At 34.5% G+C, this 17215-nt stretch overlaps 1 pseudogene; it reads left to right on the forward strand.

The window, feature by feature from the left end:
• Positions 1–17215, forward strand: part of LOC149209298 (G-type lectin S-receptor-like serine/threonine-protein kinase SD2-5 pseudogene) — a 43021-nt pseudogene that overhangs the window by 23550 nt on the left and 2256 nt on the right.

Consider the following 17215-nt stretch of genomic DNA (forward strand, 5'->3'; position numbering starts at 1 on the left):
CACTTAGTTTCAATATTTATAGCTTCAGTTTTTGTTAAAATGGAAAGTCCATGTCAAGTTATTCTTGACAACACTAACTATTTCCAATGATGGTCCTACATTGTGGATTTACTTAGAAGTAAAGGTCTTTACAAAATAGCCTCAAGCCAAGAAACTAAACATCAAGATGAAGATAAGGCATCCAAATGGGAAAATAGGCAAGATCAAGCACGTGGGTTGATATGGATATCTATTTCTCCAGACCTTAGATTCCATATTGCAGAACTTGATACTCCTAATGAAGTAATGAAACAATTCACTAAATTTTTTGGAATTAAAAATGAAATTGGAGCCCATCAACTCAAAAATGAGTTGCTTACATTGGATCCCAATAATTTTTCTTCCATTGAAGATTTTTTTGTCAAAGTTTAAGACCCTTAGACTTCTTTTGGAAGGTGTTAAGGTTAAGAAAGGATATTGTAGCCTTATCTATTCCATTCTTACTAAGTTGGGACCAACGCACTCTATGTTTGTTTCCACCTTCCGCTCTACTAGAGAAGCCTTTATTTCTCAAAGACAAGACTACAAGTTCCCCTCTTTTGATGCCTTTTGTGATTCTTTAATAAGAGAACAAGAAAAGCTCTTATATCTTGGTCTTCTTAATCTTGGAAACTCTTCTAAGAAAGCCTTAGCCGCCTAGCGGCAACCAAATTCAAAGAATCCTAAGAAGCAGTATCCTAAAAAGAATGTTCCTAAACCAAACAAGAGTTCTAAGAAATTTCAGTCTCAAAATGAAAAATCATTTCAAAAAAATGATAAGGCAAATAAAAACAAAGGGAAGAATACTGATAGACATTGCCACTTTTGTAATCGAGATGGCCACTTAGAATCCAAATGCTTTAAGAAGATGGAAGCCTTGGAAGAAGCAATGAAGAAACATAACATCCATTTGAAGCACTCTTCAACTTCAACTTCATCTTTATGAATAGCACATTCTGCATGTGGTTGTCAAGCATATCGGTCTAGTTATGCACTAAATGTATCTTCTTCTTCTCATCCTCATGAGTGGCTGATTGATTTTGGAGCTTCTTATCACATGGAAAAAAACAAAGCCATCTTTTCTTCTTTAAATGATTGTAAAACCAAAAATATATATGTTGGTGATGATAGATCTTTTAGTGTTGTAGGGACTGGAACTGTTCATCTAGAAAATGGTCAATTTAATGATGTATTATGTGTTCCAACCTTATCCTACAACCTTCTATTTGTATATCATATAACTCATTCAGGTGAAGGTAAAATCATTGAATTTTCACCTCACAATGTTGTAATTAAGGACTTAAGAGATCCTAGACAAATTTTAGCTAATAACATTGTTGATGATTCTACAAGGTTGTATAAGTTTGATAATTTTGGGTCATCAAATATTACCTCGGTATTTTTGCTCATAATGATGAAGTGAGCAAACTTTGGCATGAGTGATTTGGTCACTTAAACTATTGCTCCCTTCAGAATTGATGTAAAGAAAATATGGTTATAGGTCTTCCAATGGTATCTTGCAGAGATGGTGTTTGTTCCAGATGTGTTCGCGGAAAAAATCATCGGGATAGTTTTGAAAAATGTGCCTCTTGGCATGCCTCAGCCCCTTTATAGCTTGTGCATAGTGATTTATGTGGTCCAGTGTAGAAATTTCCCACCTGTAGATCACCTTGTAATGCAATGTACTAAAGCAAAACACTTGATCTACTTCTACAAATAATTTAGCGGAAGCCTAATCGAATTGAGCAAGATCAATAAGAACACATATATCTAATATGGAGAAATCAAACACACATAACACAGAATATATCACTGGGGAAAGCAATAGCATAAAACCCCAACACTGTATTATCAATCAAGTGGAAATCCTCTTCAACATACAAAAAGAATCAGCTCAATAGCTATCCTGGTCTCTCTGTACTCATGATATTCAATAAGAAGATGAAAATCATGGACTACATAGGCCTAAATATATAGGCCACAAGTCCTCCAATCTCCTATAATAGTTCCTTCTCCATGCAAGGAATACTTACTAGAAATATCCAAGCATCTGATAGTACACTGTCTCTCATCTGATCTCAACTGGGTCTTTGTCTGAATTGACATTCATCAGTTATCCATGAGGGAATGCTCAGTTATCTGAAATAATAGTTGTCACATGCATGCAAGCATTAACAAACTATATTTCATTAATTTAACAACTTGTTAAATTAATCTAACTAGACTTGACTAAGTAAAACTACGTCAACTGATCCTCTCATTATAGAACTGAACCTTATCTCCTTTAATCAAGGGATAAATTCCTAAATCAAGGGAGAAAATAATTGCATGATCTCACAAAGACTTCAAGTTTAATTTTCCATAATTAATTAACTCATGGAGATTAATTAATTAATATTTCCAACTGTTGTTAAGACCAAACTTAATTTTACTTCCTATAGATAGACTAGGGATTGCTATAATAGGAAGGGACCTAGAAATGCTATTTTTTGCAGTTTCACCTCTCACCCAATGTGGCCAATGACTTCACTGGCCAAACTACTATTTTTAGACATGCTATTTTTAGCATTTCTATTTTTAGCACATTCTAAATTTAACATTTCTTGTTGTACATTTTTCAACACTCCCTCTCAACAAAAAAGGCTTTCTCTCGAACCCAATCCTGTAACTCTGGAATGTTCTACATGTAACACATCTACCTGGTCCACTTGCGCCAACAACACTTGGAACAAAAACACTCCCAAGTGACCACTCTGTTGGGCTAGGAACATACTCTGATGTTGAAGCTCTACCTGCTACTAACAAGTGCTCCCTCTCTAACATCTGCGCTACTACAACATTTCCATGCATCTCGCACCATTACACACCTCTCTGTGCCACCTAGCACTGTGCAAAACACTTGTGCCTCTCACATTGCTGTAGCCTGCTAGCTATGCGTTGTCCTGGGATTCCCTGCACTGTCGCTCTCTCTGTCGCTCCATCCACATCTGTATCTACCCAATCAGTCAGTTCCTGCTACTCCACATCGGAGCTCTTGTAGCAAGGTCTCATCCAAGAGGTTAGGTACCTCAAGGATCTTGCCCCTCCTCCTTGGGACGATCACTCTGTATTGCCCCACCTCCTACCTGGAGGTATGGCTGCATGTGATCCCTCTGCCCACCTGGCTCGAAGTTTCCCCCTACTGAAGGTATCTGCATGAGTAGATGTCTCTACTCGTTCTCCTCTCAGCTTCTCTAGTTGTGACTGCTCCACAACCTCCTGAAGCTGCTGCACCAATCGTGGCTCCTCCACAATCGTCTGAGACTTCTTCTCGCTCTGCATGTTGAGAGGTAATTTACTTTCCCTCTCAACCACCAAGTATCTAACCTTTGCCTTGCTCCTCAAGGCTTTGCATGCATCTTGTACCTCAAGTGCATACAGGTTTTTGGCTAGCACACCAATCTATTTTAACTTTCCCGCCGTCCCCAAATTTCCTCGAAAAAGAGCTGATTTTAAATAAGCGATATCTCCCTCATCCGAACTTCGATTCAGTCGATTTTTTATTTTTATTTTGATTTTTGGGTATTTTTCCGCAAGGAATCCAAATCTGCTATTTATTTCTAAAAATTTTGTACATAAATTTTCAAATCTATTTTGCAAACTCTCGGCCCAAAACTCAAAACTTTGAAATCTCCTCTCAGTATACTGTTCTTGCTTAATTACCTATGCTCTGATACCATGTAGAAATTTCCCACTCGTAGATCACATGGTAGTGCAATGTACTAAAGCAAAACACTTGATCTACTTCTACAAACAATTTAGCGGAAGCTTAATCGAATTGAGCAAGATCAATAAGAACCCATATAACTAATATGGAAAAATCAAACACACATAACACAGAATATATCACTGGGGGAAGCACTAGCATAAAACCCCAACACTGTATTATCAATCAAATGGAAATCCTCTTCAACATACAAAAAGAATCAGCTCAATAGCTATCCTGCTCTCTCTGTACTCTGATGATCTTCAATCAGAAGATGAAAATCATGGACTACCTAGGCTTTAATATATAGGCCACAAGTCCTCCAATATCCTGTAATAGATCCTTCTCCATGCAAGGAATACTTACTAGAAATATCCAAGCATCTGATAGTACACTATCCCTCATCTGATCTCAACTGGGTCTTTGTCTGAATTGACATGCATTAGTTATCCATGAGGGGATGCTCAATTATCTGAAATAATAGTTGTCACATGCATGCAAGCATTAACAAACTATATTTCATTAATTTAACAACTTGTTAAATTAATGTAATTGGACTTGACTAAGTAAAACTAAGTCAACTGATCCTCTCATTATAGAACTGAACCTTATCTCCTTTAATCAAGGGATAAATTCCTAAATCAAGGGAGAAAATAATTGCATGATCTCACAAAGACTTCAAGTTTAATTTTCCATAATTAATTAACTCATGGAGATTAATTAATTAATATTTCCAACTACTGTTAAGACCAAAATTAATTTTACTTCCTATAGATAGACTAGGGACTACTATAAATAGGAAGGGACCCAAAAATGCTATTTTTAGAACTTTCTATTTTTAGCAGTTTCACCTCTCATCCAATGTGGCCAATGACTTCATTGGCCAAACTGCGATTTTTAGACATGCTATTTTTAGCACATTCTAAATTTAACATTTCTTGTTGCACATTTTTCAACATCCACTTCTAGTTGTTTCATTCTCTAGCTACAAGTATTTCTTAATTTTATTGATGATTTCTCCAAACGCACTTGGGTATACTTCTTAAAACTCAAGAGTGAAGTATTTAACATGTTCTTGGCCTTTAAGGTCTTTGTTGGAAAACAATCTGGACATCAAATTCTTAAGCTAAGATCTGATAATGGCGGAGAATATGTTAACAAAAAATTCATCAAATTTTGCATTGAGAATGGAATTCAAATGAAACATACAATTCCATATACTCCACAACAAAATGGTGTAGCTGAAAGGAAGAATAGCACCTTAAAGGAAATGGTTAATTGTATGCTTCAAGCTAAAGGACGTAGTCTTAATTGTTGGGCAGAAGTAATTAACTGTGCAAATTACATAGTAAATCACACTTCTACTAAGGTTTTAAAGAATAACACTCTAGAAGAAGCATGGAGCTTAATTAAACTAGATGTAAGTCACTTTCGTGTTTTTGGAAGTGAAGCATGGGCCCATATTCCAGATGAGAAAGATAAACCTTCAGAACCTAAGAGTGAAAAATGTATTTTTGTTAGATATTCTAAAGATGTCAAAGGATATAGAATTATTCCGCATAAGTCCAAAAATGTTATTGTTAGAAGAGATGTAAAGTTTGCTGAAAATATATCGGCCTACGAGTGTAGTTCGGCAGATGTGGCACCTCTCTCTATCCCTTCTACTACTGAAAATATTTCTTCTTCAGATGATGACAGCGAGGATGACAATCCTCCTCCACCTTCTTAGGATCCTCCTTCAGCTCCTTAGCTTCCAAAATGGGTCTGTGCTACTCGGGATGCAGCAAGTGCTCTTGTCGGTGATCTTGCATCTATTCTTCTCCAACCTTTCTAGGATGCTTATCGGTCTTCGGACGTAGCATTTTTTTTCTCATGGTTCCATAGATGTTATTTATTTTTATTTTTGTATTCTCATGAACAGTCCTAGTTTTTGTATGCACATTAATATTATGCATATATAGAAGAAGAAAAGGCTAACTACCTTGCCCTTATAATTTCTTGAGCATTTGGTTAGAGTATCTTGTGGCGCTACCAAGGTGTCTTAGGATTTTGGTGATGCCTGTTGGAGCATCTCGAGATGTATATTTATCGGTTAGAGTGTCTTCCAATGTTGTTTCTTACTTATCGGTCACAGTTTCTTTTTGCGTTGTTCTTCTTAACAATTAGAGCATCTTCTAGAGTTGTCTAAGTGTCTTGGGTTTCTCGGTTTCTGCCCCGGAATGTCTGTGAACCATTTGGGTCTATGCGTGGCCTTGCACCCTTTATTCTTTTAAATTTTTGTTAGGGTTTTCTAACCTAGATTGTAATGTTTAGTTACCTTTATGTGGTGCTCCATACTTGAGTGTCATGTTATCTCATTATTTTCATCTTTATGTAAACAAATTTCACTTTAATGAAAAATGTTGATTATTATTATTTTTTTTCTCTGAAAAATTAAAATTAAAATAAAATAATAATAATATAATAATAATAATCAATAAATAAATAAATAAAATTATTCAATCTCCCAAAATATAACCTTGCAAGATAGCCTTAACTTCTCATAATAGTGAATGCGTGCGAATATTTATAAATAATTTTATACTCCTCTATAATGATGAATAATGCATATTGATGAATTGAAACATATGTAGTTCATTATGAATTGATTCAATTAGGTAATTTGAAATTTAAAATTTATAAAATTAACATAATAATTTAACTGAACTCAAGATCAGCTAAATAACATAGAATTATCTTTATGTTGATATAGCGCTTAATTAGAGTTTTCAGTTTATATTGAACCTAGTTAAGGAGATTTTTGAATATCCATGCTTATTTTAAAATATAAAGTTTCAGTTAATTCATAAATGATTAAAATGTCTATACTTGATGTAAAATTTTAATTAATGTTGTTTTTAGAATATGCATTATAAATTATTTTGTAATGTTTTAAAAAAATTATATTTTTTTTAAATAATTATTTTATTAATGATTAAAATGTTTACATTTTGATGATGGATATTGAATGTAAAATTTCAATTAATGTTGTAGTTTTTAAAATATGTATTATAAAATGTTTTTTAATATTTAAAAAAAATGATTTATTTTTGTAAATAATTATCTCATTAAATTGGTAAAGACACCGGGGTTTGGTTAAATCATTGGGAGATCGACGAAAATATTGCATTGCAAAATATTAATAACATTAAAAATATTCTAAGTTCAAAGAAAAAATGTGGTGTGAGAGAGATTTAGCAGTTAAAAGAAATTTAAGATATTATAAGGAGGTCATCAACTCCACTCTAGAAGATCAAAAGTATCTCTCTATTTTAACTAGCTCAAATAAGAAAATTAATATAGCAAGATTCGAACCAACTCTCATGAGCTCCATAGTGAAAGGGGTAGTTGGGCAGTTCCTAAAGCACCACGGATGGAAAGGTTCTGCCATCTCTATGAGAATACTAACATGGAGGATGAAAATCACTTCCTCTTAAAGTGCCCCGCATACAACCACATTAGATCTTAGTTTCAAAATCTTTGTTGCAATACTGACCTTCCTTCTCGGGAGGCTTCTTTCCAAGCTTTTTGAGCATAGGAATAAAATCTTAAATCAAACTAAATAATTTGTTTCTTTAGGTCCAATAGACCAAAGTTTGGTCTCAGTAGACATTAACCACCACCATCATCATCATATAATAAATAAATAAAATGTAGCTCAATATTGTTTAGAAAAAAATATAGATTTTATCTAATTTTTTTTACATTAAAAATAATATAAAATTTATCCAACCAAAATTTATTAAAATACTAAATTAAAGATAATAATATTTTTTAATGTGATTAGAAACACTTAAAACGGGTCAATTCAACTCATTATTAAATATTGGAAAATCTATATAAATATTCATTATGACATATTCTTTTTAAATAATTCTTATAAAATAGTGAGATGTTTTCCCACGTAACATGATATAGATGTTAAGAAGTATAAAAATGTTTTTTTTTGGGATTTTTTAATATAAAATGAGAATGACATATTCTTTTTATTATTAACATGATATAGATGTTAAGAAGTATAAAGATGTTTTTTTTGGGATTTTTTAATATAAAATGAGAATGACATATTCTTTTTAAATAATTCTTATAAAATAGTGAGATGTGTTCCAACCTAACATGATATAGATGTTAAGAAGTTTAAAATTGGGTTTTTTTAATACAAAATGAGGATAAAATGAGAACGCGGATGATAATGATGATAGATTGCAATTAAGATTCGATGATAATGATGATAGATTCCCATTAAGATTTGTATGGTTCACTGAACTTAACCAGGTATGAAGGTAAAAAGTCAATGAGAATTTTTTAACATTTTATTGTTATGCTCACAAAATATTGACAGCAGTGATTTTATTGATTTAGTGTGATAAATATTTTGATAATTGGATAATATAAGATGAATTATGTCAGGGAAATTGATTTTATTTTCTATTTTGTTAAATTGCAAAGATGACATGTTATTTCATCCAATATCCTATGGTGTTTTGAGAATTGACCAACTGTAAGTTTCACTACTATGAAGTTCATGATAATTACTTCTTATATAAATTATGTTCACTTTCTTGGATATTTTTCATTTTTGAGATTGTGGTTGAACACCTCCTTATAATATTTTTGTTTCTTTTTCCCTTCCAACTATTTTTCATTTTTGAGATTGTGGTTGATCACCTCCTTATAATATCTTTGTTTCCTTTTGGCCTCCAACTCTTTGTGGCCTCACAATTTCTCCTTAAATTTTTGAGTAAAATTGAACTGCTGCTTTATCCCCCAATGATTTAACAATGATTACCTTAGTCCAAGGTGGAGATTTTAGCCTAAGATTGGAAGCAATTTATGAAACTTTTTTTTTTTATACATAAGATACCTAACCATGACCATACTTTCAAACAGCTAAAAGATTGTTTGAATAGAATAATTGTCTCTAATGTTGAGAGATCACAGATTATAGACTACTTTTAGATTTGTTCAATCTTTATATGAGATACTACAACCCAACATTTACAATCAATCTTTCAAACAAACTGACATTTAAAAGTCACTTGTTTATGAAACAATGAACTCACTCTTGAGGGGAAAGACAGAGGAGACAAAACACAAATTCACACACAAAACACATGTGCTGCTGCTCTCCTATTGATCACACAAAAACTTTTCTTACAAGGAACTCGATGAAGGGTATTTAAATTTTTCCAAGTAGCCACTTGCCTAAAATAATTTGACATACGCATACTTAGCTCAAATTCTAAATATAAACTGCACTTAACTCTTTATCTAGACTTGACTCAAAGCTCAACACTGAGTTAACTAATTCTCTAATTTTAAGTCTCTTCTCATGCTAAAATAATTACAATTTCTAACACACTTCCCCTTTATAACTTCACTAATTGAAACATTTACACCCTGAACATTTTCATTCAGAGTTACTTCCCCTTTATAACTTCACTAATTCACTAATTGAAAAATTTACACCTTCAACATTTTCATCCAGAGTTAATGTAACATGATAATACCCAGTGAAGTATGCACGTAACACAAACAAAACATGCGGATGCGGAATTACTTCTGTTAATGGCGTGGATGCGGAATCGCATCCCACTTCGTTATTAAACTTCAGTAATTATTCCCATCCGTTGGAGAATACCTATCTTCAAAGTTTTAGGTACGAGAACGGTCACTTTCAATCTCGTATTGGGGAGGAGATGGCCGCAAAGATCGTTTCACGTTATGAGGTTTATAGTTATCCAAATAATTAAAAAAAATTAAAAATTTAAATGACTCAGTTAGATGAAAACACCAAAAATAACTATTTAAAACTGTAACTTAATTCTGAATAATACTACCTTCTACTTAACATAGGATAACAATGATCCACAAACACAACCTTCACTCTAACCCTCCTGCATATGTCTAATACCCACAGTTGAGAAGGAATATTTTCTATAGTCATATTGGGGCTTTAAACCAGAGTTCTTCGAATTGTTAAATTGAACATATGCATTTCGAATGATATTAAAATGTTGTTAATAAACGATATTAATTATAATGGCATTTAATTACTCTACATTGCTGCCTAAGTGAATAATATTAATTATGCCAATGACACTTTAACCTAAGTCTACCTTGATTAAGTCACAGGTTGAATTCAATTTCAATTGGTTTGATATAATAACTGAAACTGGAGGAAAAAAACACAAGCGAATACAGAAGGGTTTGTTCTTACTCTGAATGGTAATTAGCAATATTTTTCTCCCAGTAAATCTTTCCAATGGATTCCAGGTTTGGTTCAAATTAAGAAGAAATATCTTACCTAGATAAAATGTTGCAAGGGCAATTTCAGTTTCTCAGCAATTAAAATGTTGCAAGGGCAATTTTAGTTTCTCAGCAATTTAATCACCATCACCACAAAAGCCTTACTAGAACAAATTTCTCTGTATCGGGTTCGAGATTAAATCTACCCACAACATCGAGTTAGGGATTGTAACAAAATGGCTCTGAATCAGAACCAAGAATTTGAAATCTACATTGAATGCACAATTAAGGAGGAACAAAAGCATGTAAGTTTTACAACCTTCAACTCTCTTACAACGAATTAACTTAATCTCAACCCTATTGGAATCTGGCAAGGGCTGAAATAACACCTCATTTGGTCATTGCAATAGATCCTGTAATAAGAAGCAGCTTCCAGGAATAGGTGTTATCCCTGCCGGCTGGGCCAATATTCACAACGGCTGGATTCAAACTCGCACGCAATGGATTCAACTGGAGGATTTAAGGAAAGGCATTATTTGTTCACCTAGAATGGCAAGAGGAGAAGGCTTCATGAAATCACAGGCATCGACCTTCTTTTCAGATGGAGCATATTCGGTTGAAATTCAATTCTATCTATGGATTTAAACCAACCATATATCACACATGTTGCGTTTATAAAACCATAAGATCTGCCAGTTCCGTCGATTGCAATTTGCGAAGGCTTCTTTCGGATCCGATATATTATACACTATAGTTTGATAGTTTTGTCAGGCCTGCCTTTTATCGCACATCACACATCGCTGCGTGTCGAGCCCTATGCACATAGTATTACCCCTGGCTCCATTGATTGCGATATGCCAATGGATCTGAGATGTGTTACACTTATAGGGTGCGGTTTTTAAAACCCATCGGGTCCGCTAGTTCGCAAATCGCAGTTCGCACTACGTAGCGGCCTGTTATAGAGAATCACCCTCGACCCCCACTGATTGCGATTTGTGATAGATTATGTGTTGTAGTTTATAGCCCGTCGGGTCCGCCTTTATCACAGAATGCTTATTGCCAAGGATTCAGGTCTATCTGATGGTTTAAAGCGTTGATTCTCTATGTTAAAACCGTCGGGTTCAGGAGTATGTGCTAATTTATCTGTCGGGTTGAGGTTAATGAGAAACAGTCTGCGTCAAATGTTTTCCGGTGGATTTTCTAAGACTGCGGAGAACAACGCATGTCATCTGTGGAGAATCTTGGTTGTTGAAACCAATAGCTTAAACTTGTCATTTAGTTAAAACTGCCTGGATTGTTAAGGATCCTGCCCACTAGAATATAAAGTGGGCTATCCGCACAACGAGAGCGGAAAGAGAAGCAGAGAACAACGTAGATTTATAGAGCAAAGCGGCGGTACCTTCTCCTGGTAGGTTGTCGGAACCTTACCTCAGAAATCAGAAGGTTCCGAGAAGGTGCAGAAAGTCCTTTTATCAGAATTGGGCGTTTGGATAGGCGATTTTGCACAATTTTTCGCCAGGAAGTCAGTGGTGTTGTCTGCCTCTAGATTTGGGCACTCCATTTGCCAACTATCTTCTAGATTGGAGGTATAGGAGTGTTTATGTAAAATCTTCTTGTACTTCTTCTCTTTTCATGCCGTTTAATGAATGAAGACCTCCCCATTGTTGAGCGGGGCCCGGAGATGTAGTCTAAATTGGATGAACTCCATAATCAAATCTCTGTGTCTTGATCTCATGCATGTTTATGTCTCTTTTATATTCGTTTTATATGCTTATGTTCCCTGGTTTTTAAGTGCTCTATTATATGTAATTTAATAACACATCCATAGCAAAAAAAAGATCCTAGATCAAACTATTCTCTAAAAATGCAATAAAGAAAAGTCATATCAATTACATCTGATCTACACAAAATTGAAGTTATCAAAGGATGAAGGGATATCTTCATAAGATCTCAACTGCAAGATCTGGGAGAGATGATCATCATTATTCTAAATGCACTAACTGGAGAACAAGGTAACAAATGTCTATGAGGATAAGAAGGTTATCCCATTCAACAACTTGTGGTTTCTATGCAAGATAGAAGAAGACAGGATGAGGGAAAAAAGTATTCAGAAATTTGTCGAAAGGAAAAGAAGAGCATATCTAAGTGTCAATGCTATGAGAATTACAAGAAATATTGTCCTAAACTCAAGAAGGGCAATAACAAGAAAGATAGATAAGAAGTCCATTTCACCGAAGAACTGGAGAAAGCTTAAAGAAGGAAATCCAAGAAAGAGGAAAATTATTAAAAGTAAGAGATCGTGACATAACCATAGGAAACGTGGAGTTATGATAGTCAACTATGAAGGATATAGCTCTTGAGAACCTCATTGGAAACTAAAGGAAAGGAAAAAGTCATCCAACACAAGGCTCATCATACATTAAAAGGTAACATCTGCTTGATAAGGATATGTAAGATCCTCAAAACCCATTGATGGAATATTCATTGGAAGGATCAACAATATAGAGTGTAAGAAAGTGTTTCATTAGGAAATCCAACTTGTGGAATTCATAGGATGATGGTATGATAACATAAGAGATGAAGAAGATCAAGGTTTTGAAATGTTTTTCAATCAAGGAAGCTGCTAAAAGAAGCCTAGATGACCTAAATGCAAATGAGGTATATATGCTTGTATTCAATATTATAAATTCATGTTGTATGGTTACTGGTAACATGGATCACTACTCGATCTTGAGAAGCATGATCAAAGGAAAGAAATCTCTTCCTATGAAAGGCTGCCGGAAGGCATGGGTCACACTAGATGAAATCAACATAATATGTCCTCATATGAAGTATGAGGTGGTTAACTACAATTGAGGAACTCTGAATGGAAGCTTCTGGGAATGAAATGTATGAAGAAAGGAAGGAAGAAATCATGGGATATGCAACCATGGTAAAAGAAATCAACATCCGAAACACCAAGAAGATTTGACTAAGAAATCTCCCAAAAAGATATGAAGACTTTGATGGAAGTCTAAAAGAGATGTAGACCCTTGACAATGGATATCTTTGGGAGATGTGTCAACATGTATGCAAGATGCTAATACCTACAAAAATATGTCATGATGAAATACCATCACAAAGGTAAATCTAGTTTAAGTATTCATTTCTTATTTTGATCAAATATATGGATGGGATTATGTAGCACTGCCAAAGGGAAGAACCGTGGATGGCTTCGAAGAGGACCATATAGAAGGATGTAAGATCATTTTTGAAAATATGGCATGAAGAAGGCAACATGACATGAAGCAAGGCCATATGAAGACTAATGGATCACTTTCTGATGAAAGGAATAATGACATGACTTACTGAGGGATGAAAGTGATGAATGGTATGTGCACTATGTAGAAGCTCCAAAAGATGACGACTCCTTGACAAAAAAATTCATGACATTGAAGGAAGGAGCTCTTTAAGCAACTGATTGAGGATCTATTATAGGTCCCTAATTAAGAAGGAGCCTAAAAACAAGTTTCTTACTTGGAAGAAATTGGAAATTCCTAAGCCAATAGGGAGCTTAGGTACATTCCTTCTATAGGAATGAATACATTCTGTTATTGGAATTGATATGTCCTCCCTAATTGAGAGGGAGAGATAGACACATCATTTTATTCTTCACCTGAGAAGACAAAATGGAGGATTGGGTAATCATCTGGCATCCAATACTCTTTGAGGATGAGATAAGGCATCCAAGATAGGAGTACTCATGGATCGATATTATGTGAGGACTGGATATCCAAGATAAGAATAGTCCAACGTAGGTCATACTTTGTGAACACCTAGGTGGAGTATGTACCTTGAGAGACAACGATTTATGGTGTCTATGAATCATTGGTCTCACCAGCATTGTGCTCTGATCACGTGGATAGAGCTGTTAGTGAAGGCCTTTCTCTTTGATAATGCTAGTTGATATGATGCTATACAGATGAGTTACCAATCCGACTCTTCTTATGAGAAATTCTTCAAATTGACAATGACCAAGTACCATTTTGAATACTTCCCTAGTTAAGAGGGAATGTTGAAGAATGTAACTAGGTTCAATCTTCATAATGACATGTAATTATGAATTTTGTAAATGATGTAAAGAAGAAAATAAAATTATTATTGTAAGGCTTGCTTCATGGGTTTTCTTATCACAATAAAATTTTCGCATTTTTAATTCTTTTTGGAAAATGTTGACAATTTTAGTGTTAGTATTTAAATTTGTAATAAACAGGGAACATTGCTTAATAGCAGGCCTGTCAAACATTTTCTTTGGAAATATGAGCAAATAAAAAAGGAAGTTTGAAGTCATTTTTAAAGCATCGAAACATACATAAGACCCTCTCCACTGGAAAGCGCTCTGAAGCAGATTTCCAACGTATATAGAACTCACCAAAATGACCCCATAATAAAAAATTATAGCAGATTGAAGCTGCCCTTTGAAAACCAGAAAGTAAAGAGAAAATGCTAAGTGTTGATCCCGGTTCCCGCATATTGGAGGTCCGAGGCACATTGTTTAACACATATCGGAGGTCTCGCAGTATCGGCGATTGGAGGTCCAAGGCACATAGAATATACGAGCATAGAGTGATATTGGCGATCGGTGATCGACGATTTCCAAATGAGGCAGAGTGACCACCATTTTAAAAGCTCCGATATGCAAATTGTGATACAAAGGGCTGATAGTGTTAATACCTTGGGAATCGTCGAAAATAATTTATAAAGGATTTTCATTGCAAAACTAGAGATGGGCCTTCCTTTTCTCTCTCCTCCAATTGGACACATGGCAACAAGTGATTGGTTCCGAAAAGGGCCACGTGGCAGCTACTATCATCATTACGTGGTAGTATGGTGGACACGTGACAGGAAATTTCACCATTTTCAGGGGTTATAAGGGGCCAAAAAAGGGTGACATGTGTCACCACTCACAATGTGACACGTGGCAATGATGACATCACATATCAGAGATTAGTGATTAGAGGTTGGGGCATGTTGTGCAACACTATGAAATTGTTGATTGAAAACCTCTGATTGGGGGGCTTTGATATGGGAGTTGGCCTATGGTCACGAGAAGTGCCAAAGAACCAAGGGTTAAGTACGGAAGGTGATCAATGATCGACGATCGATGAAAGTGAAAGTTGTGCACCAAAGTACATCCGATGATTGGAAATTGCCGATAGAAGGGCTCCGATGTGGGGTTTGGCCCACAGTTACAAATAGCTCAAAGAACCTAAGGTCGGGGCAGATAACCCAAGGGCTATCGCATATCATAGATCACAAGTTTTGGAGGGTGCAACCAAATGCAATACTATGAAATCGCTGATTGTGATATTATGATATTATGATATTATAAAGGCCGAGACATATATACTGTGTTCCCATGTGGGGACTATTTATAACACAGTATTCCAAAGAATCGGTCCCCGTCCCAACCATTCACACCTCGCACAATATAAAGTGGTATACATTAAAAAGATCTGATAGAGGGAGCTCTGATATCGGGATTAGCACACAGTCTTTTGAGTTTAAAGAACTTCAAGCCCAAAGCATTTAACAAAGGAAATAGCCCCTCGATAATTGACAAAAAGATTTAAGCACTTCAAGGCTAAGTTGATGGTCATAGCCCTTGGTCATAGGGTGAATACATACAAGAAAGGGTTGGGCCAAGAAATATTAGTGAAAACAATAAAGTGAAGATATCTCTAGTAGGAACATATAGAAGGGTAAAGATAGATGGGTTAGCAGCTATTGAAACACGACAAAAGAGGGATCATAGTTTGGAATGAACAGTCATAAATTGTGGTGAAAACAACTACAATCACTCCAATTTTCAATCAAGGAGATCAACATTAAAAACAAATTGATTTCTAGATTTGAATGCCAAAAATTTTCTAACATAATTGAAAACGAAAGAAGGAGCAATTGCAGAGGGACATGTTGTGATAGTATAGATGCTAAACTACAATTGGGGGCATGTTCTACTTTCAATGGAAGCAGTTGATCACATATTTCTTTTGCGTGTATGCAAGCATGTTTTCCTATATTTATTCTAGGACATTCGGATTATTTTAGAGTTTATCTTTTGCATACATGAACTTGAGAGATATTTTAATCAGCTCTGTTTCTGTAATTATGTAAGGACTATTATTTTGTAGAACTCGTATATAGAGCACTATATAAACAATTTTAGAATATGTAAATAGATGTTGGGAATTATTGAATAAAGGCTTGTAATCCAGATATATTTGAGCAACCTTGAATATATTCATAGTGTTTATGAGCAGTTAGTAGGAAATTTATGTGTTGCTTCCCCTGTTGGTATTTTCTTTGTTATATAATTGTCTTCTTCCATGCCTAAGAATGTTAGTTTATGAGATTGGATTTCCTTGATGCTCCTCTCTTAAATTATCAGTCATTAATATTTGTTGTTCCAACCATCTATAAAATTTGTTTCTTTCATTCTCTCTTTCTTCTAATTTTCCAAATAGTCAAAGGACTTGTGACTTTTCATGCTTTGTACAACTTGCTCATTGGAGTTGTCATCTCAATTGTTTAAATAGTTGGACTTCATGCCCAATGGTTTTGAAAATCACCCAACCAATTCATCCATAAATCTAAATCTGACCCCTTGAAATCAATTGCACAAAACCTTTTACTACAATGTCCATAGGGTAGTTGAGTTTTATGCAGAGAGTCTTCTCTGGGTTGAAGGGCCAACTTCAATTTACAAGATTGTTTTGAGGTTACCTTAGTTATTTCCTCCCACAGCTAGGGAAATTTTTGAGTGATAACGTTTCATGAGCAAAAGATTTTATTTGTTACTGTTTCCATTGACAGCGTCATGATTTATCATTAGAGTCAAAGAGTGAATGTCATGTATGATTCAAAACACGTCGAAAAATCTTTTTCCTATATGATTCCTACCCAAAATATTTTCTTAATTAATCATTATTATTCTCGATTTTTATTTGGTATATATTGAAAATTTTGTTTAATTATTTTAAATTTTATTTTATTCAATAAATTTTGAATTAATTTGTTAAAATTATTTAATCATGTAATTTACACAATTTCAATGTTCTTAATCTTTAAAGAAACAAATCTATTTCTATATTAAAAATCACAATTTAAATAATATATATAAAT

Source organism: Pinus tabuliformis, chromosome 1_2, assembly GCF_031772625.1.
Source record: "Pinus tabuliformis cultivar Carrire ecotype Pingquan chromosome 1_2, CPIR1, whole genome shotgun sequence".
NCBI classification, from domain to species: Eukaryota; Viridiplantae; Streptophyta; class Pinopsida; order Pinales; family Pinaceae; genus Pinus; species Pinus tabuliformis.